Here is a 6114-nt window from a genome sequence, read left to right on the forward strand (position 1 = left end):
AATTGGCAACGACAACGTTTGCAGCAGGTCCTACAAGAGACTAAGGTGAACCCTGATGTGCGGATATGAGAAAATCTTCCAATTCGACACTGCAGAATAAAACCCGTGTATTTTCCCACCACAAATCCCATTTCTTACTCCTCCCAGCCTACCTGTGAGGGGGGGGCAATGGGAGCCCCAGGCCATCTCCTGTCCTCCCCCCTCCACATACAGCGATGCAAATTTCATTGCAAAAAAAGACACAAAATTTAAGTTTCCTCTTTTCTATCCCCTCTAAATTTCCATATTTTACTGACAAACCAGTTGCCCCCTCCAGACTCCCTCAGTCCCCACCGCCACATCTGTCGCTGACATTGAGAGAATAAACGCCAGTTTTCGGTTTAACAGTCAGCTGCGGACGCCTTGTCCCTTTCGTTGTCAGAGCGTCCTGCAGGCTCCCAAAGCCCCTGTCTGCTTCCTGGAGCTGCACAGGTGACCCCTGAGGCTGCCCTGAACACACCCCTTAGCTCGGTGAGCCTGCGGTCTGAACGGCAGACCCCCAGGTCAGAGGAGGCTCCTGTGGCGAGATCAAAACAGAGCCACCGCGGGGGCAGGGAGGATGGTGATGCTCGGGAAGGTGGAGACGTGGGCGGTGAGTAACTAACAGCAATGCTTAAAGGGACCGAGGCGCTTCCACTCAGCACTGGGAAGGGGACCATCCAGAGCCTGCCTGCTAAGAGACCCTGTCCCTGCCCACAGAGGGACACCAGCACGTGGCCCTGCAGCCCGCGCCTCCAGGAAGGACTGAGGCTGCCCACCTGCTCACCCTGCTCTCGCCTCAGTCCGGCCCCTGGGGGAGCAGCCTCCTTGGTCATCTCACCAGACCTTCAAGGTGGCCTCGGGAAACGTGTCTTGGACATTTTCACCCTCCTCACCCACCCCCGCTTCACAACTGAGGAAATAGCTTCACAGATCTCTCAACTTCCCGTTGGAGGCACACCCGCTAAAGCGACTGGACCCTCGCCGTCTGCCCGGCGCTGTGCTAACAACCCTCTGCGTGGATGTCACCTGACCCTCCAACAACCCCGAGATGTTCTATCATCAGCTTCAGTTTACAGGGGAGGAAGCCCAGGCTCACGGAGGTTGTGAAACCTGCCCACGTTGACACAGATACTAAATGGCGAGGTTTAAACCCAGGACTGCAGAGCCTGTGCCGTTAGCGGCCGCATCGGCAAACATCAGGGCTTCAGTTATTTGAACCCATAGCTGTGCTTTTTAAACTTCTTGCTCTTTAAGCTCTGTCACTTGATGTGCGTGGCAGTGGTTTAAAGCGCCCTCTTTAAAACGTGAAACCATGCGATGTTTGGGCACCCGGCTCTCTCCCTCCCCGCCTCCCCAGTTCTTGCAGGGCCACGGGAGCTTCCAGTGGACCCCAGGGTCCTAGTCATGAAAGTGAAATGTGTGCTTCCATTGGAAGCCTTTGTGCCACATGGGGGCAGAGCTGGGCCAGCGGCCGCGGAGAAGAACGGGGCACGCCATCGGGGAGCCACACGGTCCCCTGCCAGGGAAATGTCTCCCAGACAGTGGCTTCTGAAACTATTTCAAAGACATCAATAATTCATCAACCCCAGAGGGGAGAGAAAACAATTTTTTAAAGAGGAAAACAAAGATCTAATGGGCCTGAGAGACTCCCACATGATTGGCAAAGTTGTTTTTGCATTCAGCTGCTGGAGTGCAGGAAGATGGGAGACGGCGGGAGGGAGGAAGGATGTATTTGCTTGAAGAAAAAGCCCACCTTTTAAATGGAGAGCAGCCTGCAGCGGCACATCTGTACACCCTGAATCTGTACAGCTCTTCAGAGTTTACCAAGAGCTTTCATACATACATTGTGATCTTTAAAAGAAGAATGGGGTGAGAAGACTGCAGTTTGAATTAACCTAATTTTTCAGATGAGGAAACTGAGTCTTCAAGTGCTCAAGGGTCTACCAACCACCCAAACCCAGTCTTAGGCCCCTCACCCAGCAGGCGGTGCAGACGCGCCTCGTGCCCCTGTGTCTGCTCCATCACAGGAGGTGTCAGGACGTCCAGAGAGAGGAGCTGGGAGACCAAGCAGGGAGCTCTGGTCTGAAGTTCTCTGGGTCTCAGCACACATCTCAGCTGAGCTTCCCAGGGGTGAAGAAAGACCACAGAGCCACTGAAACCTCTCCTTTCCCACCAGGACTAGAAGCAGCTGTGAGGTCCCCAGGGAACAGATTGCATCTACTCTTGACCTTCCAGAGGGCCTCAGGAATTCTTGCATGAAGCAAAACGGCATCCTTGTTCGCAGTTAAGAGAAACAGAGACAAAGATTTAAAGTATAATCTGCTAAGTAGCTGACTTTTTTCCCATGCGTTGTTTCTACCTCGGTGTTCAGGAGTCCTGTGCTACGTGACTTTCCCGAACTTTCTTCAGAATCCGATGCCATTCTGCACATTTGAGGAGCTACTTAAAAGGGGTCTCAGACTCCCCCTCCTATCCCTTCCTCACCTCCTCTGCTGTGATCCTTTCCTATCAGCGCCACACAGGAAGAGGAAACGCGTGTTTGCCTTTTGTTCTGTGATTCTTGTTGACAGCCAGAGGCTCTATCCTTATCTGCAGCTTTGCAGTATTATTGCAAGTGAATGCCCACTTCATTACAGCAGAGCATGGAGGTCCTTTCAGAAGTTGCTTCATCAAAATATGTCATCATTAGAGGCTTCTGCATCAACATACAGGACATCTACTTGCCAGCATCCTTTACATCACCAGCAGTCCCCCCTCCCCACCTCGCTGTGGACCCAGGGTACCCCTCCCTCTCCATCCCCCACCGAGTGGTCTGTTTTGACTCCCTGTTACAGAGATATCCCTTCAGTAATCTGAGGGTGTGAATGCGCTAACGCAGGTAAATTGTAATTAATTTCCCTCTAATTGATGCGTAGGACTACCTAGGCTCCTCATTTTCTTCTCTTCATTCCTTTATAAATATATGATTTGACAGGTTAATTTGAAAGCAAAAGTGAGATTCTTTACAGCCATCTAAGCAGAAGCCCCAGAACGCAATTTGCTGTCTAGTTGGGAAGCATAATAAAAGGGTTGAAGTCAGGTTATCCTTTTTTTATCATCACTTTACTAATTTAATCTTTTTCCCCTTCCTAAGGTAATGAAATATTCATTTCACAGCCTGAAAACCTTAGCAGCCATTGGTGGGGGAGCAGGATGCTGAGAGCTGTGGCATCTCGGGGTGACCTCTCCTGGCGGGGCCCTGCAGCCGGACCCTGAAAGGGCAGCAAGAGGGTCATGTGGGCAGCTCGGGGGGAGGTTCCGTGTTGGCAGCTGAATCCGGATGGCATCAAGCCTCCCACGTCCTGCTGCAGCTTGGAGAAAAGCACGGAGAACTGCTGCAGCTTCTGGGCCATGGGAGAGCCAGCCAGCCCTCAGCCAGGAGCCACTTTCTGAAGAGGGGCAGGGAAAGGCCATGGCTCTGAGCTCCAGCGTGAGCTGCAGCGGGGTCTTATGGCAGAAGACTTCTCTGCAGGGGAGCCAATCCCTCAGGGAGAGAGAGGACCCCAGCTGCCCAAATGGCAGGCTCAGCTGTTACCTGGCTTTTTGCAATTACACCGAAGAAGTGAGGGCTGGGGGCTCCCAGGGCGTAGAGCCTTTCGGCAGTCAGCCAACGCCCCTCGGTGCTTAGATCACATTCCAAACCACCCGTGGCATCGCTTCCTGGTGGTTTGCTAAAAAGCTCTCAACACCCAGGCCTGCCCACGTGAGGGTCTCTTCCTCCCTGGGAAGCTGGCCCTCTGCTAGAGAGCTAGCCCATCCACTGAAGGATCCAAAACCACCTGACTCAGTTCTTTTCCCCCCCAGCGCTGGTCTAACAGCAGGAGGCAGATGCCTGATGGAAGCATCTCTAGGCTGTACCCCGGGTACCTTTCTTCTTAAGCCTTCATCTTCTCCTCTCCTTATTGCCCAGGTTAGAAGCAGGAAGCCAAAGGGGAGAACACTGGTTTCTCCCTGCAGGTACAGTGAGGTGACTGCCCCAGGGATGTCCAATATCACACACCTGGTTCCATCTAGATTCTGAAGTTAGAGTCCCTTTAAGAAGAAGCACATACATACAAGTAAACCCAGGAGACACGTTCGCACCAGCTGACACTCTCCTTCATTCACAGAGAAGATGAAGTGCCTACTCTTTGGTTGGAGGACCCTGGGGGAGAAGGAGTGGGTCTTAAGAGGCAGGGGGTTGATTAGGGCCCAGGAGTTACCATGGCTGCCCTGAAGAGAGGATGCCTAGAAGCATCTCATCCAGAGAGCTCGGATCCAAGGTCCGTGCTCCACCCTAGCAACATTTCAGGTCCCCATCTGACAGGTTCCTTCTCCACAGGAGAAGAGGCTGAGCAGATTGAGACCAGAAAGGAGATGGGTGTCATTGTCACCATCTTCACAAGTGTGTTCATTCCCCATGTAGTTCAGTTTTCTTTGTCTAAAGATGTTGCCATATGCAGGTTGGTCTGCCAAAAAATGTGACAAAATAAGTGGTCTGATAAATGTCATGAATTTTTTCTCTAAATTTTATAAAATTGTGTGTTTTAGTGGTTTTAGCCCTTCTCTGCTTCCTCATGTCACTGGGAACTTCTAATTTTTTTTTTTAATTTTTATTTGCCTCACAAGAGCAAGGCCTCAAAAAATTGGGTAACGACTCAGAATTGTTCCTCTCCACAGAAATCTTTAGTAAATAGCGAAAGATTTATATGATCTGAAGAGAAACCAGAGTATACTTTTATTTTTATAACAGATTATGCAATTATGACTATTCTCCCACATAGAATTTAGATTTAATTTTTCATGTCCAAATATTTGGGAAATTTCATCCACTGGGGAAAAGGTGTCTTTCACCTACTGTTGTTTTTAATTATCAGCATTAAAAGATCTTAAAAGGCTGCTTGAAAATTAAAGAGAGAAACCATTTGTCAGGGAAGCTACTCCAACACATCAGAGAAAAAAAGTACTATTGAAAATGTACGGAGCAGAATGAAGAATTCACAATGGAGAACTGAGGATGAATCCAGTTTGAGAGATGGGCGATGGACAGAAAAGAAGGAAGAGAAGGTAAATGTGAAGTCTGAGGAAGGAAGAATAGCCAGAAGGATAGTAAAATGCTAAATTTTGCAAAAGAAAGAACCTACGTTTCTGGGAGTAGGTGACACAGGCATTGCATTGCCTTGAATCGTGATTTTCTCATCTCAGAGAACTTTGCACCAGCACCGTTTCTTGTGTCTTCCCAGAAAATTGATACAAGATGAGATCAGATCTTACTCTGTTTATCCCACTATTTGCTTAGCATAGGTTGCTAAGGGCTTCTATTTAAAAAAGGCCTGTTGTGCATGTGCCCTTGAGGGGAAATTTGCCTCTTTTACTACTGGGAAGGCCTCTTAAAGACAGAGTAGAGGATTGGATGAGAATGAGGAAATTTTTACTTTGAGTAAAGACCAAGAGGCTGAGAGCCAGGACTCTGTCTCCTTCTGTGTTTTCCTTTGTTTTATCGTCTCAAATGCATCACCCTTCCTCCTTCCCTGGACAGAGACATTTCTCAGTTTCTACATTCAGTGCTGTCTTTTCTTCCCTCCCTCACCCTTCACTCCATCCCACTGCCATCCAGATTCCATTCCTACACAACACTAACCTTCAAGGAGCTCCGATTTGTAAAGTTTAAAAGATAAATTTTTACGACCTGTCTTCTTCTTAGTGATCATTTTGACCCCTCTGTCCTTGAAACCCTTTCCTACTTTGGTTTCCATGAAACCATCTCCTAAAATGTCTCCCAGTTCTTTGGCCACATCCTTCCTTTCATCTCCCTGGACTTGTACAGTTTCTTGTGTGTGTGTGTGTGGTCCCCAGCACGCCCTGCCCTACCCTCAACTCTGCTCACTTCACACATCATTGTTCATTATCTGCTCCACACCCTTGTCACCAACTGCACTGACCAGTATACTATATATAATCTATACGTCTATATCTGGGCCGGAATTCTTCTCTGATCTCAGATTTATTCAGCTGCCTGCTAGACATCACCACAGATCCAAATTTAAACCTACATCTTCCCCCAGAGCTTGCTCT

General features: G+C 49.1%; 1 non-coding gene across 1 annotated transcript; it reads right to left on the reverse strand.

Moving 5' to 3' along the window:
- Positions 1-4657: 4657 nt before the first annotated feature.
- On the reverse strand, positions 4658-4773 carry LOC132494534 (U5 spliceosomal RNA). Its single transcript, XR_009533111.1, has one exon. It is a non-coding gene; the product is annotated as a U5 spliceosomal RNA (small nuclear RNA).
- Between the last annotated feature and the right edge of the window lie 1341 nt (positions 4774-6114).

This window comes from Mesoplodon densirostris, chromosome 7, assembly GCF_025265405.1.
Source record: "Mesoplodon densirostris isolate mMesDen1 chromosome 7, mMesDen1 primary haplotype, whole genome shotgun sequence".
Classification (NCBI taxonomy): Eukaryota; Metazoa; Chordata; class Mammalia; order Artiodactyla; family Ziphiidae; genus Mesoplodon; species Mesoplodon densirostris.